General features: G+C 38.3%; 17 non-coding genes across 17 annotated transcripts; all 17 read left to right on the top strand.

Annotated features, from left to right (window-relative positions):
- The first annotated feature begins 173 nt into the window (after positions 1-173).
- Positions 174-247, top strand: TRNAT-UGU (transfer RNA threonine (anticodon UGU)). Its single transcript has one exon. It is a non-coding gene; the product is annotated as a tRNA-Thr (tRNA).
- Positions 248-1,023: 776 nt separating this feature from the next.
- TRNAT-UGU (transfer RNA threonine (anticodon UGU)) lies at positions 1,024-1,097 on the top strand. Its single transcript has one exon. It is a non-coding gene; the product is annotated as a tRNA-Thr (tRNA).
- A 776-nt stretch (positions 1,098-1,873) lies between these two features.
- Positions 1,874-1,947, top strand: TRNAT-CGU (transfer RNA threonine (anticodon CGU)). The gene has a single exon. It is a non-coding gene; the product is annotated as a tRNA-Thr (tRNA).
- A 777-nt stretch (positions 1,948-2,724) lies between these two features.
- On the top strand, positions 2,725-2,798 carry TRNAT-UGU (transfer RNA threonine (anticodon UGU)). The gene has a single exon. It is a non-coding gene; the product is annotated as a tRNA-Thr (tRNA).
- Positions 2,799-3,574: 776 nt separating this feature from the next.
- On the top strand, positions 3,575-3,648 carry TRNAT-UGU (transfer RNA threonine (anticodon UGU)). Its single transcript has one exon. It is a non-coding gene; the product is annotated as a tRNA-Thr (tRNA).
- A 776-nt stretch (positions 3,649-4,424) lies between these two features.
- On the top strand, positions 4,425-4,498 carry TRNAT-CGU (transfer RNA threonine (anticodon CGU)). The gene has a single exon. It is a non-coding gene; the product is annotated as a tRNA-Thr (tRNA).
- A 1,628-nt stretch (positions 4,499-6,126) lies between these two features.
- TRNAT-UGU (transfer RNA threonine (anticodon UGU)) lies at positions 6,127-6,200 on the top strand. The gene has a single exon. It is a non-coding gene; the product is annotated as a tRNA-Thr (tRNA).
- A 1,627-nt stretch (positions 6,201-7,827) lies between these two features.
- Positions 7,828-7,901, top strand: TRNAT-UGU (transfer RNA threonine (anticodon UGU)). The gene has a single exon. It is a non-coding gene; the product is annotated as a tRNA-Thr (tRNA).
- Positions 7,902-8,677: 776 nt separating this feature from the next.
- TRNAT-CGU (transfer RNA threonine (anticodon CGU)) lies at positions 8,678-8,751 on the top strand. Its single transcript has one exon. It is a non-coding gene; the product is annotated as a tRNA-Thr (tRNA).
- A 777-nt stretch (positions 8,752-9,528) lies between these two features.
- TRNAT-UGU (transfer RNA threonine (anticodon UGU)) lies at positions 9,529-9,602 on the top strand. The gene has a single exon. It is a non-coding gene; the product is annotated as a tRNA-Thr (tRNA).
- A 1,627-nt stretch (positions 9,603-11,229) lies between these two features.
- Positions 11,230-11,303, top strand: TRNAT-UGU (transfer RNA threonine (anticodon UGU)). The gene has a single exon. It is a non-coding gene; the product is annotated as a tRNA-Thr (tRNA).
- A 1,627-nt stretch (positions 11,304-12,930) lies between these two features.
- Positions 12,931-13,004, top strand: TRNAT-UGU (transfer RNA threonine (anticodon UGU)). The gene has a single exon. It is a non-coding gene; the product is annotated as a tRNA-Thr (tRNA).
- A 776-nt stretch (positions 13,005-13,780) lies between these two features.
- TRNAT-UGU (transfer RNA threonine (anticodon UGU)) lies at positions 13,781-13,854 on the top strand. Its single transcript has one exon. It is a non-coding gene; the product is annotated as a tRNA-Thr (tRNA).
- Positions 13,855-14,630: 776 nt separating this feature from the next.
- On the top strand, positions 14,631-14,704 carry TRNAT-CGU (transfer RNA threonine (anticodon CGU)). Its single transcript has one exon. It is a non-coding gene; the product is annotated as a tRNA-Thr (tRNA).
- Positions 14,705-16,332: 1,628 nt separating this feature from the next.
- Positions 16,333-16,406, top strand: TRNAT-UGU (transfer RNA threonine (anticodon UGU)). The gene has a single exon. It is a non-coding gene; the product is annotated as a tRNA-Thr (tRNA).
- Positions 16,407-18,033: 1,627 nt separating this feature from the next.
- TRNAT-UGU (transfer RNA threonine (anticodon UGU)) lies at positions 18,034-18,107 on the top strand. The gene has a single exon. It is a non-coding gene; the product is annotated as a tRNA-Thr (tRNA).
- Positions 18,108-19,734: 1,627 nt separating this feature from the next.
- TRNAT-UGU (transfer RNA threonine (anticodon UGU)) lies at positions 19,735-19,808 on the top strand. The gene has a single exon. It is a non-coding gene; the product is annotated as a tRNA-Thr (tRNA).
- Positions 19,809-19,814: the final 6 nt, after the last annotated feature.

The raw sequence follows: 19,814 nt of genomic DNA, 5'->3' as shown, positions 1-19,814 counted from the left end.
TAATATCAGTAATTCAATAAAGATTGTATTTTTTGTCACTATTGAAGCCCTAAAAATTAGTCCAGTAAAGAAAGAATTTGCATAAGTCGTCTATCTCTAGACATTCAAGGACACTGAAAGACATGAGGTGAGGGCGATTCTACCAGTAGTGCTTTCCTACTCTTAAACAAAGTGGTGCTGTGGCTTAGTTGGTTAAAGCGCCTGTCTTGTAAACAGGAGATCCTGAGTTCGAATCTCAGCAGTGCCTTCTTTTCATAGCCTCTTACAGAAGTTTCTATGTTTAACAATGTACTTTCCTTGTAAAAATACTATAAAGTCAAACTTGTCTTTCTCATATCCCTTCCTTAGATAGTGCAATGGAGAGATTCTAAATCTGTGTTGTCAAAGTACTCAAAAGGAAGAAGATGTCAGCCAATGTAGGATGGCATCAAGCAGGCCAAATGAAAACAGTGGGTTTACTTTTGCCAGACTGAAATGTTAGAAAAGTTTGATAGCAGCCTTCTTGAACAGGAAATGCTGGAAATACTCACTGCTTGGGCTGAAAAAGATAATTTAGAGTTTCAACATTGGAGATGAAGGTAACTTCAACAAGTATGGGATTCAAAAACCATGCATGCAGAGCACAATGGATTAGTAGTCATACGCCATAACCACTCGGCAGCTCGTCTACAGGAAGAGTCTGTAGCCAGATGATGTGATCTAATGAGGATTTTGACAAGTCTGTGCAATTTCACTAAAGATTGTGTATGAGCTTCTGGCAAAGTGGCTCTTATCATATCTACAACAGTGGATTATGTCAAGAGTTGGACAAGCTCAAACTTTATCAGAGATTAACCAAAGTTTAGGGTTTTAATATCAGTAATTCAATAAAGATTGTATTTTTTGTCACTATTGAAGCCCTAAAAATTAGTCCAGTAAAGAAAGAATTTGCATAAGTCGTCTATCTCTAGACATTCAAGGACACTGAAAGACATGAGGTGAGGGCGATTCTACCAGTAGTGCTTTCCTACTCTTAAACAAAGTGGTGCTGTGGCTTAGTTGGTTAAAGCGCCTGTCTTGTAAACAGGAGATCCTGAGTTCGAATCTCAGCAGTGCCTTCTTTTCATAGCCTCTTACAGAAGTTTCTATGTTTAACAATGTACTTTCCTTGTAAAAATACTATAAAGTCAAACTTGTCTTTCTCATATCCCTTCCTTAGATAGTGCAATTGAGAGATTCTAAATCTGTGTTGTCAAAGTACTCAAAAGGAAGAAGATGTCAGCCAATGTAGGATGGCATCAAGCATGCCAAATGAAAACAGTGGGTTTACTTTTGCCAGACTGAAATGTTAGAAAAATTTGATAGCAGCCTTCTTGAACAGGAAATGCTGGAAATACTCACTGCTTGGGCTGAAAAAGATAATTTAGAGTTTCAACATTGGAGATGAAGGTAACTTCAACAAGTATGGGATTCAAAAACCATGCATGCAGAGCACAATGGATTAGTAGTCATACGCCATAACCACTCGGCAGCTCGTCTACAGGAAGAGTCTGTAGCCAGATGATGTGATCTAATGAGGATTTTGACAAGTCTGTGCAATTTCACTAAAGATTGTGTATGAGCTTCTGGCAAAGTGGCTCTTATCATATCTACAACAGTGGATTATGTCAAGAGTTGGACAAGCTCAAACTTTATCAGAGATTAACCAAAGTTTAGGGTTTTAATATCAGTAATTCAAGAAAGATTGTATTTTTTGTCACTATTGAAGCCCTAAAAATTAGTCCAGTAAAGAAAGAATTTGCATAAGTCGTCTATCTCTAGACATTCAAGGACACTGAAAGACATGAGGTGAGGGCGACTCTACCAGTAGTGCTTTTCTACTCTTACACAAAGTGGTGCTGTGGCTTAGTTGGTTAAAGCGCCTGTCTCGTAAACAGGAGATCCTGAGTTCGAATCTCAGCAGTGCCTTCTTTTCATAGCCTCAGTACTGAAGTTTCTATGTTTAACAGTGTACTTTCCTTGTAAAAATACTATAAAGTCAAACTTGTCTTTCTCATATCCCTTCCTTAGATAGTGCAATGGAGAGATTCTAAATCTGTGTTGTCAAAGTACTCAAAAGGAAGAAGATGTCAGCCAATGTAGGATGGCATCAAGCATGCCAAATGAAAACAGTGGGTTTACTTTTGCCAGACTGAAATGTTAGAAAAGTTTGATAGCAGCCTTCTTGAACAGGAAATGCTGGAAATACTCACTGCTTGGGCTGAAAAAGATAATTTAGAGTTTCAACATTGGAGATGAAGGTAACTTCAACAAGTATGGGATTCAAAAACCATGCATGCAGAGCACAATGGATTAGTAGTCATACGCCATAACCACTCGGCAGCTCGTCTACAGGAAGAGTCTGTAGCCAGATGATGTGATCTAATGAGGATTTTGACAAGTCTGTGCAATTTCACTAAAGATTGTGTATGAGCTTCTGGCAAAGTGGCTCTTATCATATCTACAACAGTGGATTATGTCAAGAGTTGGACAAGCTCAAACTTTATCAGAGATTAACCAAAGTTTAGGGTTTTAATATCAGTAATTCAATAAAGATTGTATTTTTTGTCACTATTGAAGCCCTAAAAATTAGTCCAGTAAAGAAAGAATTTGCATAAGTCGTCTATCTCTAGACATTCAAGGACACTGAAAGACATGAGGTGAGGGCGATTCTACCAGTAGTGCTTTCCTACTCTTAAACAAAGTGGTGCTGTGGCTTAGTTGGTTAAAGCGCCTGTCTTGTAAACAGGAGATCCTGAGTTCGAATCTCAGCAGTGCCTTCTTTTCATAGCCTCTTACAGAAGTTTCTATGTTTAACAATGTACTTTCCTTGTAAAAATACTATAAAGTCAAACTTGTCTTTCTCATATCCCTTCCTTAGATAGTGCAATGGAGAGATTCTAAATCTGTGTTGTCAAAGTACTCAAAAGGAAGAAGATGTCAGCCAATGTAGGATGGCATCAAGCAGGCCAAATGAAAACAGTGGGTTTACTTTTGCCAGACTGAAATGTTAGAAAAGTTTGATAGCAGCCTTCTTGAACAGGAAATGCTGGAAATACTCACTGCTTGGGCTGAAAAAGATAATTTAGAGTTTCAACATTGGAGATGAAGGTAACTTCAACAAGTATGGGATTCAAAAACCATGCATGCAGAGCACAATGGATTAGTAGTCATACGCCATAACCACTCGGCAGCTCGTCTACAGGAAGAGTCTGTAGCCAGATGATGTGATCTAATGAGGATTTTGACAAGTCTGTGCAATTTCACTAAAGATTGTGTATGAGCTTCTGGCAAAGTGGCTCTTATCATATCTACAACAGTGGATTATGTCAAGAGTTGGACAAGCTCAAACTTTATCAGAGATTAACCAAAGTTTAGGGTTTTAATATCAGTAATTCAATAAAGATTGTATTTTTTGTCACTATTGAAGCCCTAAAAATTAGTCCAGTAAAGAAAGAATTTGCATAAGTCGTCTATCTCTAGACATTCAAGGACACTGAAAGACATGAGGTGAGGGCGATTCTACCAGTAGTGCTTTCCTACTCTTAAACAAAGTGGTGCTGTGGCTTAGTTGGTTAAAGCGCCTGTCTTGTAAACAGGAGATCCTGAGTTCGAATCTCAGCAGTGCCTTCTTTTCATAGCCTCTTACAGAAGTTTCTATGTTTAACAATGTACTTTCCTTGTAAAAATACTATAAAGTCAAACTTGTCTTTCTCATATCCCTTCCTTAGATAGTGCAATTGAGAGATTCTAAATCTGTGTTGTCAAAGTACTCAAAAGGAAGAAGATGTCAGCCAATGTAGGATGGCATCAAGCATGCCAAATGAAAACAGTGGGTTTACTTTTGCCAGACTGAAATGTTAGAAAAATTTGATAGCAGCCTTCTTGAACAGGAAATGCTGGAAATACTCACTGCTTGGGCTGAAAAAGATAATTTAGAGTTTCAACATTGGAGATGAAGGTAACTTCAACAAGTATGGGATTCAAAAACCATGCATGCAGAGCACAATGGATTAGTAGTCATACGCCATAACCACTCGGCAGCTCGTCTACAGGAAGAGTCTGTAGCCAGATGATGTGATCTAATGAGGATTTTGACAAGTCTGTGCAATTTCACTAAAGATTGTGTATGAGCTTCTGGCAAAGTGGCTCTTATCATATCTACAACAGTGGATTATGTCAAGAGTTGGACAAGCTCAAACTTTATCAGAGATTAACCAAAGTTTAGGGTTTTAATATCAGTAATTCAAGAAAGATTGTATTTTTTGTCACTATTGAAGCCCTAAAAATTAGTCCAGTAAAGAAAGAATTTGCATAAGTCGTCTATCTCTAGACATTCAAGGACACTGAAAGACATGAGGTGAGGGCGACTCTACCAGTAGTGCTTTTCTACTCTTACACAAAGTGGTGCTGTGGCTTAGTTGGTTAAAGCGCCTGTCTCGTAAACAGGAGATCCTGAGTTCGAATCTCAGCAGTGCCTTCTTTTCATAGCCTCAGTACTGAAGTTTCTATGTTTAACAGTGTACTTTCCTTGTAAAAATACTATAAAGTCAAACTTGTCTTTCTCATATCCCTTCCTTAGATAGTGCAATGGAGAGATTCTAAATCTGTGTTGTCAAAGTACTCAAAAGGAAGAAGATGTCAGCCAATGTAGGATGGCATCAAGCATGCCAAATGAAAACAGTGGGTTTACTTTTGCCAGACTGAAATGTTAGAAAAGTTTGATAGCAGCCTTCTTGAACAGGAAATGCTGGAAATACTCACTGCTTGGGCTGAAAAAGATAATTTAGAGTTTCAACATTGGAGATGAAGGTAACTTCAACAAGTATGGGATTCAAAAACCATGCATGCAGAGCACAATGGATTAGTAGTCATACGCCATAACCACTCGGCAGCTCGTCTACAGGAAGAGTCTGTAGCCAGATGATGTGATCTAATGAGGATTTTGACAAGTCTGTGCAATTTCACTAAAGATTGTGTATGAGCTTCTGGCAAAGTGGCTCTTATCATATCTACAACAGTGGATTATGTCAAGAGTTGGACAAGCTCAAACTTTATCAGAGATTAACCAAAGTTTAGGGTTTTAATATCAGTAATTCAAGAAAGATTGTATTTTTTGTCACTATTGAAGCCCTAAAAATTAGTCCAGTAAAGAAAGAATTTGCAGAAGTCGTCTATCTCTAGACATTCAAGGACACTGAAAGACATGAGGTGAGGGCGACTCTACCAGTAGTGCTTTTCTACTCTTACACAAAGTGGTGCTGTGGCTTAGTTGGTTAAAGCGCCTGTCTCATAAACAGGAGATCCTGAGTTCGAATCTCAGCAGTGCCTTCTTTTCATAGCCTCAGTACTGAAGTTTCTATGTTTAACAGTGTACTTTCCTTGTAAAAATACTATAAAGTCAAACTTGTCTTTCTCATATCCCTTCCTTAGATAGTGCAATGGAGAGATTCTAAATCTGTGTTGTCAAAGTACTCAAAAGGAAGAAGATGTCAGCCAATGTAGGATGGCATCAAGCATGCCAAATGAAAACAGTGGGTTTACTTTTGCCAGACTGAAATGTTAGAAAAGTTTGATAGCAGCCTTCTTGAACAGGAAATGCTGGAAATACTCACTGCTTGGGCTGAAAAAGATAATTTAGAGTTTCAACATTGGAGATGAAGGTAACTTCAACAAGTATGGGATTCAAAAACCATGCATGCAGAGCACAATGGATTAGTAGTCATACGCCATAACCACTCGGCAGCTCGTCTACAGGAAGAGTCTGTAGCCAGATGATGTGATCTAATGAGGATTTTGACAAGTCTGTGCAATTTCACTAAAGATTGTGTATGAGCTTCTGGCAAAGTGGCTCTTATCATATCTACAACAGTGGATTATGTCAAGAGTTGGACAAGCTCAAACTTTATCAGAGATTAACCAAAGTTTAGGGTTTTAATATCAGTAATTCAATAAAGATTGTATTTTTTGTCACTATTGAAGCCCTAAAAATTAGTCCAGTAAAGAAAGAATTTGCATAAGTCGTCTATCTCTAGACATTCAAGGACACTGAAAGACATGAGGTGAGGGCGATTCTACCAGTAGTGCTTTCCTACTCTTAAACAAAGTGGTGCTGTGGCTTAGTTGGTTAAAGCGCCTGTCTTGTAAACAGGAGATCCTGAGTTCGAATCTCAGCAGTGCCTTCTTTTCATAGCCTCTTACAGAAGTTTCTATGTTTAACAATGTACTTTCCTTGTAAAAATACTATAAAGTCAAACTTGTCTTTCTCATATCCCTTCCTTAGATAGTGCAATGGAGAGATTCTAAATCTGTGTTGTCAAAGTACTCAAAAGGAAGAAGATGTCAGCCAATGTAGGATGGCATCAAGCATGCCAAATGAAAACAGTGGGTTTACTTTTGCCAGACTGAAATGTTAGAAAAGTTTGATAGCAGCCTTCTTGAACAGGAAATGCTGGAAATACTCACTGCTTGGGCTGAAAAAGATAATTTAGAGTTTCAACATTGGAAATGAAGGTAACTTCAACAAGTATGGGATTCAAAAACCATGCATGCAGAGCACAATGGATTAGTAGTCATACGCCATAACCACTCGGCAGCTCGTCTACAGGAAGAGTCTGTAGCCAGATGATGTGATCTAATGAGGATTTTGACAAGTCTGTGCAATTTCACTAAAGATTGTGTATGAGCTTCTGGCAAAGTGGCTCTTATCATATCTACAACAGTGGATTATGTCAAGAGTTGGACAAGCTCAAACTTTATCAGAGATTAACCAAAGTTTAGGGTTTTAATATCAGTAATTCAAGAAAGATTGTATTTTTTGTCACTATTGAAGCCCTAAAAATTAGTCCAGTAAAGAAAGAATTTGCATAAGTCGTCTATCTCTAGACATTCAAGGACACTGAAAGACATGAGGTGAGGGCGACTCTACCAGTAGTGCTTTTCTACTCTTACACAAAGTGGTGCTGTGGCTTAGTTGGTTAAAGCGCCTGTCTCATAAACAGGAGATCCTGAGTTCGAATCTCAGCAGTGCCTTCTTTTCATAGCCTCAGTACTGAAGTTTCTATGTTTAACAGTGTACTTTCCTTGTAAAAATACTATAAAGTCAAACTTGTCTTTCTCATATCCCTTCCTTAGATAGTGCAATGGAGAGATTCTAAATCTGTGTTGTCAAAGTACTCAAAAGGAAGAAGATGTCAGCCAATGTAGGATGGCATCAAGCATGCCAAATGAAAACAGTGGGTTTACTTTTGCCAGACTGAAATGTTAGAAAAGTTTGATAGCAGCCTTCTTGAACAGGAAATGCTGGAAATACTCACTGCTTGGGCTGAAAAAGATAATTTAGAGTTTCAACATTGGAGATGAAGGTAACTTCAACAAGTATGGGATTCAAAAACCATGCATGCAGAGCACAATGGATTAGTAGTCATACGCCATAACCACTCGGCAGCTCGTCTACAGGAAGAGTCTGTAGCCAGATGATGTGATCTAATGAGGATTTTGACAAGTCTGTGCAATTTCACTAAAGATTGTGTATGAGCTTCTGGCAAAGTGGCTCTTATCATATCTACAACAGTGGATTATGTCAAGAGTTGGACAAGCTCAAACTTTATCAGAGATTAACCAAAGTTTAGGGTTTTAATATCAGTAATTCAATAAAGATTGTATTTTTTGTCACTATTGAAGCCCTAAAAATTAGTCCAGTAAAGAAAGAATTTGCATAAGTCGTCTATCTCTAGACATTCAAGGACACTGAAAGACATGAGGTGAGGGCGATTCTACCAGTAGTGCTTTCCTACTCTTAAACAAAGTGGTGCTGTGGCTTAGTTGGTTAAAGCGCCTGTCTTGTAAACAGGAGATCCTGAGTTCGAATCTCAGCAGTGCCTTCTTTTCATAGCCTCTTACAGAAGTTTCTATGTTTAACAATGTACTTTCCTTGTAAAAATACTATAAAGTCAAACTTGTCTTTCTCATATCCCTTCCTTAGATAGTGCAATGGAGAGATTCTAAATCTGTGTTGTCAAAGTACTCAAAAGGAAGAAGATGTCAGCCAATGTAGGATGGCATCAAGCATGCCAAATGAAAACAGTGGGTTTACTTTTGCCAGACTGAAATGTTAGAAAAGTTTGATAGCAGCCTTCTTGAACAGGAAATGCTGGAAATACTCACTGCTTGGGCTGAAAAAGATAATTTAGAGTTTCAACATTGGAGATGAAGGTAACTTCAACAAGTATGGGATTCAAAAACCATGCATGCAGAGCACAATGGATTAGTAGTCATACGCCATAACCACTCGGCAGCTCGTCTACAGGAAGAGTCTGTAGCCAGATGATGTGATCTAATGAGGATTTTGACAAGTCTGTGCAATTTCACTAAAGATTGTGTATGAGCTTCTGGCAAAGTGGCTCTTATCATATCTACAACAGTGGATTATGTCAAGAGTTGGACAAGCTCAAACTTTATCAGAGATTAACCAAAGTTTAGGGTTTTAATATCAGTAATTCAAGAAAGATTGTATTTTTTGTCACTATTGAAGCCCTAAAAATTAGTCCAGTAAAGAAAGAATTTGCATAAGTCGTCTATCTCTAGACATTCAAGGACACTGAAAGACATGAGGTGAGGGCGACTCTACCAGTAGTGCTTTTCTACTCTTACACAAAGTGGTGCTGTGGCTTAGTTGGTTAAAGCGCCTGTCTCGTAAACAGGAGATCCTGAGTTCGAATCTCAGCAGTGCCTTCTTTTCATAGCCTCAGTACTGAAGTTTCTATGTTTAACAGTGTACTTTCCTTGTAAAAATACTATAAAGTCAAACTTGTCTTTCTCATATCCCTTCCTTAGATATTGCAATGGAGAGATTCTAAATCTGTGTTGTCAAAGTACTCAAAAGGAAGAAGATGTCAGCCAATGTAGGATGGCATCAAGCATGCCAAATGAAAACAGTGGGTTTACTTTTGCCAGACTGAAATGTTAGAAAAGTTTGATAGCAGCCTTCTTGAACAGGAAATGCTGGAAATACTCACTGCTTGGGCTGAAAAAGATAATTTAGAGTTTCAACATTGGAGATGAAGGTAACTTCAACAAGTATGGGATTCAAAAACCATGCATGCAGAGCACAATGGATTAGTAGTCATACGCCATAACCACTCGGCAGCTCGTCTACAGGAAGAGTCTGTAGCCAGATGATGTGATCTAATGAGGATTTTGACAAGTCTGTGCAATTTCACTAAAGATTGTGTATGAGCTTCTGGCAAAGTGGCTCTTATCATATCTACAACAGTGGATTATGTCAAGAGTTGGACAAGCTCAAACTTTATCAGAGATTAACCAAAGTTTAGGGTTTTAATATCAGTAATTCAATAAAGATTGTATTTTTTGTCACTATTGAAGCCCTAAAAATTAGTCCAGTAAAGAAAGAATTTGCATAAGTCGTCTATCTCTAGACATTCAAGGACACTGAAAGACATGAGGTGAGGGCGATTCTACCAGTAGTGCTTTCCTACTCTTAAACAAAGTGGTGCTGTGGCTTAGTTGGTTAAAGCGCCTGTCTTGTAAACAGGAGATCCTGAGTTCGAATCTCAGCAGTGCCTTCTTTTCATAGCCTCTTACAGAAGTTTCTATGTTTAACAATGTACTTTCCTTGTAAAAATACTATAAAGTCAAACTTGTCTTTCTCATATCCCTTCCTTAGATAGTGCAATGGAGAGATTCTAAATCTGTGTTGTCAAAGTACTCAAAAGGAAGAAGATGTCAGCCAATGTAGGATGGCATCAAGCATGCCAAATGAAAACAGTGGGTTTACTTTTGCCAGACTGAAATGTTAGAAAAGTTTGATAGCAGCCTTCTTGAACAGGAAATGCTGGAAATACTCACTGCTTGGGCTGAAAAAGATAATTTAGAGTTTCAACATTGGAAATGAAGGTAACTTCAACAAGTATGGGATTCAAAAACCATGCATGCAGAGCACAATGGATTAGTAGTCATACGCCATAACCACTCGGCAGCTCGTCTACAGGAAGAGTCTGTAGCCAGATGATGTGATCTAATGAGGATTTTGACAAGTCTGTGCAATTTCACTAAAGATTGTGTATGAGCTTCTGGCAAAGTGGCTCTTATCATATCTACAACAGTGGATTATGTCAAGAGTTGGACAAGCTCAAACTTTATCAGAGATTAACCAAAGTTTAGGGTTTTAATATCAGTAATTCAAGAAAGATTGTATTTTTTGTCACTATTGAAGCCCTAAAAATTAGTCCAGTAAAGAAAGAATTTGCATAAGTCGTCTATCTCTAGACATTCAAGGACACTGAAAGACATGAGGTGAGGGCGACTCTACCAGTAGTGCTTTTCTACTCTTACACAAAGTGGTGCTGTGGCTTAGTTGGTTAAAGCGCCTGTCTCATAAACAGGAGATCCTGAGTTCGAATCTCAGCAGTGCCTTCTTTTCATAGCCTCAGTACTGAAGTTTCTATGTTTAACAGTGTACTTTCCTTGTAAAAATACTATAAAGTCAAACTTGTCTTTCTCATATCCCTTCCTTAGATAGTGCAATGGAGAGATTCTAAATCTGTGTTGTCAAAGTACTCAAAAGGAAGAAGATGTCAGCCAATGTAGGATGGCATCAAGCATGCCAAATGAAAACAGTGGGTTTACTTTTGCCAGACTGAAATGTTAGAAAAGTTTGATAGCAGCCTTCTTGAACAGGAAATGCTGGAAATACTCACTGCTTGGGCTGAAAAAGATAATTTAGAGTTTCAACATTGGAGATGAAGGTAACTTCAACAAGTATGGGATTCAAAAACCATGCATGCAGAGCACAATGGATTAGTAGTCATACGCCATAACCACTCGGCAGCTCGTCTACAGGAAGAGTCTGTAGCCAGATGATGTGATCTAATGAGGATTTTGACAAGTCTGTGCAATTTCACTAAAGATTGTGTATGAGCTTCTGGCAAAGTGGCTCTTATCATATCTACAACAGTGGATTATGTCAAGAGTTGGACAAGCTCAAACTTTATCAGAGATTAACCAAAGTTTAGGGTTTTAATATCAGTAATTCAATAAAGATTGTATTTTTTGTCACTATTGAAGCCCTAAAAATTAGTCCAGTAAAGAAAGAATTTGCATAAGTCGTCTATCTCTAGACATTCAAGGACACTGAAAGACATGAGGTGAGGGCGCTTTTCCCCCCCCCCCCCCCCTACTCTTAAACAAAGTGGTGCTGTGGCTTAGTTGGTTAAAGCGCCTGTCTTGTAAACAGGAGATCCTGAGTTCGAATCTCAGCAGTGCCTTCTTTTCATAGCCTCTTACAGAAGTTTCTATGTTTAACAATGTACTTTCCTTGTAAAAATACTATAAAGTCAAACTTGTCTTTCTCATATCCCTTCCTTAGATAGTGCAATGGAGAGATTCTAAATCTGTGTTGTCAAAGTACTCAAAAGGAAGAAGATGTCAGCCAATGTAGGATGGCATCAAGCATGCCAAATGAAAACAGTGGGTTTACTTTTGCCAGACTGAAATGTTAGAAAAGTTTGATAGCAGCCTTCTTGAACAGGAAATGCTGGAAATACTCACTGCTTGGGCTGAAAAAGATAATTTAGAGTTTCAACATTGGAAATGAAGGTAACTTCAACAAGTATGGGATTCAAAAACCATGCATGCAGAGCACAATGGATTAGTAGTCATACGCCATAACCACTCGGCAGCTCGTCTACAGGAAGAGTCTGTAGCCAGATGATGTGATCTAATGAGGATTTTGACAAGTCTGTGCAATTTCACTAAAGATTGTGTATGAGCTTCTGGCAAAGTGGCTCTTATCATATCTACAACAGTGGATTATGTCAAGAGTTGGACAAGCTCAAACTTTATCAGAGATTAACCAAAGTTTAGGGTTTTAATATCAGTAATTCAAGAAAGATTGTATTTTTTGTCACTATTGAAGCCCTAAAAATTAGTCCAGTAAAGAAAGAATTTGCATAAGTCGTCTATCTCTAGACATTCAAGGACACTGAAAGACATGAGGTGAGGGCGACTCTACCAGTAGTGCTTTTCTACTCTTACACAAAGTGGTGCTGTGGCTTAGTTGGTTAAAGCGCCTGTCTCATAAACAGGAGATCCTGAGTTCGAATCTCAGCAGTGCCTTCTTTTCATAGCCTCAGTACTGAAGTTTCTATGTTTAACAGTGTACTTTCCTTGTAAAAATACTATAAAGTCAAACTTGTCTTTCTCATATCCCTTCCTTAGATAGTGCAATGGAGAGATTCTAAATCTGTGTTGTCAAAGTACTCAAAAGGAAGAAGATGTCAGCCAATGTAGGATGGCATCAAGCATGCCAAATGAAAACAGTGGGTTTACTTTTGCCAGACTGAAATGTTAGAAAAGTTTGATAGCAGCCTTCTTGAACAGGAAATGCTGGAAATACTCACTGCTTGGGCTGAAAAAGATAATTTAGAGTTTCAACATTGGAGATGAAGGTAACTTCAACAAGTATGGGATTCAAAAACCATGCATGCAGAGCACAATGGATTAGTAGTCATACGCCATAACCACTCGGCAGCTCGTCTACAGGAAGAGTCTGTAGCCAGATGATGTGATCTAATGAGGATTTTGACAAGTCTGTGCAATTTCACTAAAGATTGTGTATGAGCTTCTGGCAAAGTGGCTCTTATCATATCTACAACAGTGGATTATGTCAAGAGTTGGACAAGCTCAAACTTTATCAGAGATTAACCAAAGTTTAGGGTTTTAATATCAGTAATTCAATAAAGATTGTATTTTTTGTCACTATTGAAGCCCTAAAAATTAGTCCAGTAAAGAAAGAATTTGCATAAGTCGTCTATCTCTAGACATTCAAGGACACTGAAAGACATGAGGTGAGGGCGATTCTACCAGTAGTGCTTTCCTACTCTTAAACAAAGTGGTGCTGTGGCTTAGTTGGTTAAAGCGCCTGTCTTGTAAACAGGAGATCCTGAGTTCGAATCTCAGCAGTGCCTTCTTTTAATAGCCTCTTACAGAAGTTTCTATGTTTAACAATGTACTTTCCTTGTAAAAATACTATAAAGTCAAACTTGTCTTTCTCATATCCCTTCCTTAGATAGTGCAATGGAGAGATTCTAAATCTGTGTTGTCAAAGTACTCAAAAGGAAGAAGATGTCAGCCAATGTAGGATGGCATCAAGCATGCCAAATGAAAACAGTGGGTTTACTTTTGCCAGACTGAAATGTTAGAAAAGTTTGATAGCAGCCTTCTTGAACAGGAAATGCTGGAAATACTCACTGCTTGGGCTGAAAAAGATAATTTAGAGTTTCAACATTGGAGATGAAGGTAACTTCAACAAGTATGGGATTCAAAAACCATGCATGCAGAGCACAATGGATTAGTAGTCATACGCCATAACCACTCGGCAGCTCGTCTACAGGAAGAGTCTGTAGCCAGATGATGTGATCTAATGAGGATTTTGACAAGTCTGTGCAATTTCACTAAAGATTGTGTATGAGCTTCTGGCAAAGTGGCTCTTATCATATCTACAACAGTGGATTATGTCAAGAGTTGGACAAGCTCAAACTTTATCAGAGATTAACCAAAGTTTAGGGTTTTAATATCAGTAATTCAATAAAGATTGTATTTTTTGTCACTATTGAAGCCCTAAAAATTAGTCCAGTAAAGAAAGAATTTGCATAAGTCGTCTATCTCTAGACATTCAAGGACACTGAAAGACATGAGGTGAGGGCGATTCTACCAGTAGTGCTTTCCTACTCTTAAACAAAGTGGTGCTGTGGCTTAGTTGGTTAAAGCGCCTGTCTTGTAAACAGGAGATCCTGAGTTCGAATCTCAGCAGTGCCTTCTTTTCATAGCCTCTTACAGAAGTTTCTATGTTTAACAATGTACTTTCCTTGTAAAAATACTATAAAGTCAAACTTGTCTTTCTCATATCCCTTCCTTAGATAGTGCAATTGAGAGATTCTAAATCTGTGTTGTCAAAGTACTCAAAAGGAAGAAGATGTCAGCCAATGTAGGATGGCATCAAGCATGCCAAATGAAAACAGTGGGTTTACTTTTGCCAGACTGAAATGTTAGAAAAATTTGATAGCAGCCTTCTTGAACAGGAAATGCTGGAAATACTCACTGCTTGGGCTGAAAAAGATAATTTAGAGTTTCAACATTGGAGATGAAGGTAACTTCAACAAGTATGGGATTCAAAAACCATGCATGCAGAGCACAATGGATTAGTAGTCATACGCCATAACCACTCGGCAGCTCGTCTACAGGAAGAGTCTGTAGCCAGATGATGTGATCTAATGAGGATTTTGACAAGTCTGTGCAATTTCACTAAAGATTGTGTATGAGCTTCTGGCAAAGTGGCTCTTATCATATCTACAACAGTGGATTATGTCAAGAGTTGGACAAGCTCAAACTTTATCAGAGATTAACCAAAGTTTAGGGTTTTAATATCAGTAATTCAAGAAAGATTGTATTTTTTGTCACTATTGAAGCCCTAAAAATTAGTCCAGTAAAGAAAGAATTTGCATAAGTCGTCTATCTCTAGACATTCAAGGACACTGAAAGACATGAGGTGAGGGCGACTCTACCAGTAGTGCTTTTCTACTCTTACACAAAGTGGTGCTGTGGCTTAGTTGGTTAAAGCGCCTGTCTCGTAAACAGGAGATCCTGAGTTCGAATCTCAGCAGTGCCTTCTTTTCATAGCCTCAGTACTGAAGTTTCTATGTTTAACAGTGTACTTTCCTTGTAAAAATACTATAAAGTCAAACTTGTCTTTCTCATATCCCTTCCTTAGATAGTGCAATGGAGAGATTCTAAATCTGTGTTGTCAAAGTACTCAAAAGGAAGAAGATGTCAGCCAATGTAGGATGGCATCAAGCATGCCAAATGAAAACAGTGGGTTTACTTTTGCCAGACTGAAATGTTAGAAAAGTTTGATAGCAGCCTTCTTGAACAGGAAATGCTGGAAATACTCACTGCTTGGGCTGAAAAAGATAATTTAGAGTTTCAACATTGGAGATGAAGGTAACTTCAACAAGTATGGGATTCAAAAACCATGCATGCAGAGCACAATGGATTAGTAGTCATACGCCATAACCACTCGGCAGCTCGTCTACAGGAAGAGTCTGTAGCCAGATGATGTGATCTAATGAGGATTTTGACAAGTCTGTGCAATTTCACTAAAGATTGTGTATGAGCTTCTGGCAAAGTGGCTCTTATCATATCTACAACAGTGGATTATGTCAAGAGTTGGACAAGCTCAAACTTTATCAGAGATTAACCAAAGTTTAGGGTTTTAATATCAGTAATTCAAGAAAGATTGTATTTTTTGTCACTATTGAAGCCCTAAAAATTAGTCCAGTAAAGAAAGAATTTGCATAAGTCGTCTATCTCTAGACATTCAAGGACACTGAAAGACATGAGGTGAGGGCGACTCTACCAGTAGTGCTTTTCTACTCTTACACAAAGTGGTGCTGTGGCTTAGTTGGTTAAAGCGCCTGTCTCATAAACAGGAGATCCTGAGTTCGAATCTCAGCAGTGCCTTCTTTTCATAGCCTCAGTACTGAAGTTTCTATGTTTAACAGTGTACTTTCCTTGTAAAAATACTATAAAGTCAAACTTGTCTTTCTCATATCCCTTCCTTAGATAGTGCAATGGAGAGATTCTAAATCTGTGTTGTCAAAGTACTCAAAAGGAAGAAGATGTCAGCCAATGTAGGATGGCATCAAGCATGCCAAATGAAAACAGTGGGTTTACTTTTGCCAGACTGAAATGTTAGAAAAGTTTGATAGCAGCCTTCTTGAACAGGAAATGCTGGAAATACTCACTGCTTGGGCTGAAAAAGATAATTTAGAGTTTCAACATTGGAGATGAAGGTAACTTCAACAAGTATGGGATTCAAAAACCATGCATGCAGAGCACAATGGATTAGTAGTCATACGCCATAACCACTCGGCAGCTCGTCTACAGGAAGAGTCTGTAGCCAGATGATGTGATCTAATGAGGATTTTGACAAGTCTGTGCAATTTCACTAAAGATTGTGTATGAGCTTCTGGCAAAGTGGCTCTTATCATATCTACAACAGTGGATTATGTCAAGAGTTGGACAAGCTCAAACTTTATCAGAGATTAACCAAAGTTTAGGGTTTTAATATCAGTAATTCAATAAAGATTGTATTTTTTGTCACTATTGAAGCCCTAAAAATTAGTCCAGTAAAGAAAGAATTTGCATAAGTCGTCTATCTCTAGACATTCAAGGACACTGAAAGACATGAGGTGAGGGCGATTCTACCAGTAGTGCTTTCCTACTCTTAAACAAAGTGGTGCTGTGGCTTAGTTGGTTAAAGCGCCTGTCTTGTAAACAGGAGATCCTGAGTTCGAATCTCAGCAGTGCCTTCTTTTCATAGCCTCTTACAGAAGTTTCTATGTTTAACAATGTACTTTCCTTGTAAAAATACTATAAAGTCAAACTTGTCTTTCTCATATCCCTTCCTTAGATAGTGCAATGGAGAGATTCTAAATCTGTGTTGTCAAAGTACTCAAAAGGAAGAAGATGTCAGCCAATGTAGGATGGCATCAAGCATGCCAAATGAAAACAGTGGGTTTACTTTTGCCAGACTGAAATGTTAGAAAAGTTTGATAGCAGCCTTCTTGAACAGGAAATGCTGGAAATACTCACTGCTTGGGCTGAAAAAGATAATTTAGAGTTTCAACATTGGAAATGAAGGTAACTTCAACAAGTATGGGATTCAAAAACCATGCATGCAGAGCACAATGGATTAGTAGTCATACGCCATAACCACTCGGCAGCTCGTCTACAGGAAGAGTCTGTAGCCAGATGATGTGATCTAATGAGGATTTTGACAAGTCTGTGCAATTTCACTAAAGATTGTGTATGAGCTTCTGGCAAAGTGGCTCTTATCATATCTACAACAGTGGATTATGTCAAGAGTTGGACAAGCTCAAACTTTATCAGAGATTAACCAAAGTTTAGGGTTTTAATATCAGTAATTCAAGAAAGATTGTATTTTTTGTCACTATTGAAGCCCTAAAAATTAGTCCAGTAAAGAAAGAATTTGCATAAGTCGTCTATCTCTAGACATTCAAGGACACTGAAAGACATGAGGTGAGGGCGACTCTACCAGTAGTGCTTTTCTACTCTTACACAAAGTGGTGCTGTGGCTTAGTTGGTTAAAGCGCCTGTCTCATAAACAGGAGATCCTGAGTTCGAATCTCAGCAGTGCCTTCTTTTCATAGCCTCAGTACTGAAGTTTCTATGTTTAACAGTGTACTTTCCTTGTAAAAATACTATAAAGTCAAACTTGTCTTTCTCATATCCCTTCCTTAGATAGTGCAATGGAGAGATTCTAAATCTGTGTTGTCAAAGTACTCAAAAGGAAGAAGATGTCAGCCAATGTAGGATGGCATCAAGCATGCCAAATGAAAACAGTGGGTTTACTTTTGCCAGACTGAAATGTTAGAAAAGTTTGATAGCAGCCTTCTTGAACAGGAAATGCTGGAAATACTCACTGCTTGGGCTGAAAAAGATAATTTAGAGTTTCAACATTGGAGATGAAGGTAACTTCAACAAGTATGGGATTCAAAAACCATGCATGCAGAGCACAATGGATTAGTAGTCATACGCCATAACCACTCGGCAGCTCGTCTACAGGAAGAGTCTGTAGCCAGATGATGTGATCTAATGAGGATTTTGACAAGTCTGTGCAATTTCACTAAAGATTGTGTATGAGCTTCTGGCAAAGTGGCTCTTATCATATCTACAACAGTGGATTATGTCAAGAGTTGGACAAGCTCAAACTTTATCAGAGATTAACCAAAGTTTAGGGTTTTAATATCAGTAATTCAATAAAGATTGTATTTTTTGTCACTATTGAAGCCCTAAAAATTAGTCCAGTAAAGAAAGAATTTGCATAAGTCGTCTATCTCTAGACATTCAAGGACACTGAAAGACATGAGGTGAGGGCGATTCTACCAGTAGTGCTTTCCTACTCTTAAACAAAGTGGTGCTGTGGCTTAGTTGGTTAAAGCGCCTGTCTTGTAAACAGGAGATCCTGAGTTCGAATCTCAGCAGTGCCTTCTTTTCATAGCCTCTTACAGAAGTTTCTATGTTTAACAATGTACTTTCCTTGTAAAAATACTATAAAGTCAAACTTGTCTTTCTCATATCCCTTCCTTAGATAGTGCAATGGAGAGATTCTAAATCTGTGTTGTCAAAGTACTCAAAAGGAAGAAGATGTCAGCCAATGTAGGATGGCATCAAGCATGCCAAATGAAAACAGTGGGTTTACTTTTGCCAGACTGAAATGTTAGAAAAGTTTGATAGCAGCCTTCTTGAACAGGAAATGCTGGAAATACTCACTGCTTGGGCTGAAAAAGATAATTTAGAGTTTCAACATTGGAAATGAAGGTAACTTCAACAAGTATGGGATTCAAAAACCATGCATGCAGAGCACAATGGATTAGTAGTCATACGCCATAACCACTCGGCAGCTCGTCTACAGGAAGAGTCTGTAGCCAGATGATGTGATCTAATGAGGATTTTGACAAGTCTGTGCAATTTCACTAAAGATTGTGTATGAGCTTCTGGCAAAGTGGCTCTTATCATATCTACAACAGTGGATTATGTCAAGAGTTGGACAAGCTCAAACTTTATCAGAGATTAACCAAAGTTTAGGGTTTTAATATCAGTAATTCAAGAAAGATTGTATTTTTTGTCACTATTGAAGCCCTAAAAATTAGTCCAGTAAAGAAAGAATTTGCATAAGTCGTCTATCTCTAGACATTCAAGGACACTGAAAGACATGAGGTGAGGGCGACTCTACCAGTAGTGCTTTTCTACTCTTACACAAAGTGGTGCTGTGGCTTAGTTGGTTAAAGCGCCTGTCTCATAAACAGGAGATCCTGAGTTCGAATCTCAGCAGTGCCTTCTTTTCATAGCCTCAGTACTGAAGTTTCTATGTTTAACAGTGTACTTTCCTTGTAAAAATACTATAAAGTCAAACTTGTCTTTCTCATATCCCTTCCTTAGATAGTGCAATGGAGAGATTCTAAATCTGTGTTGTCAAAGTACTCAAAAGGAAGAAGATGTCAGCCAATGTAGGATGGCATCAAGCATGCCAAATGAAAACAGTGGGTTTACTTTTGCCAGACTGAAATGTTAGAAAAGTTTGATAGCAGCCTTCTTGAACAGGAAATGCTGGAAATACTCACTGCTTGGGCTGAAAAAGATAATTTAGAGTTTCAACATTGGAGATGAAGGTAACTTCAACAAGTATGGGATTCAAAAACCATGCATGCAGAGCACAATGGATTAGTAGTCATACGCCATAACCACTCGGCAGCTCGTCTACAGGAAGAGTCTGTAGCCAGATGATGTGATCTAATGAGGATTTTGACAAGTCTGTGCAATTTCACTAAAGATTGTGTATGAGCTTCTGGCAAAGTGGCTCTTATCATATCTACAACAGTGGATTATGTCAAGAGTTGGACAAGCTCAAACTTTATCAGAGATTAACCAAAGTTTAGGGTTTTAATATCAGTAATTCAATAAAGATTGTATTTTTTGTCACTATTGAAGCCCTAAAAATTAGTCCAGTAAAGAAAGAATTTGCATAAGTCGTCTATCTCTAGACATTCAAGGACACTGAAAGACATGAGGTGAGGGCGATTCTACCAGTAGTGCTTTCCTACTCTTAAACAAAGTGGTGCTGTGGCTTAGTTGGTTAAAGCGCCTGTCTTGTAAACAGGAGATCCTGAGTTCGAATCTCAGCAGTGCCTTCTTTT

Source organism: Anomaloglossus baeobatrachus, chromosome 7 (genome assembly GCF_048569485.1).
Source record: "Anomaloglossus baeobatrachus isolate aAnoBae1 chromosome 7, aAnoBae1.hap1, whole genome shotgun sequence".
Taxonomy (NCBI): domain Eukaryota; kingdom Metazoa; phylum Chordata; class Amphibia; order Anura; family Aromobatidae; genus Anomaloglossus; species Anomaloglossus baeobatrachus.
Note: the sequence above shows the minus strand (reverse complement) of the source record. Positions and strands in the feature narration are given on the sequence as shown.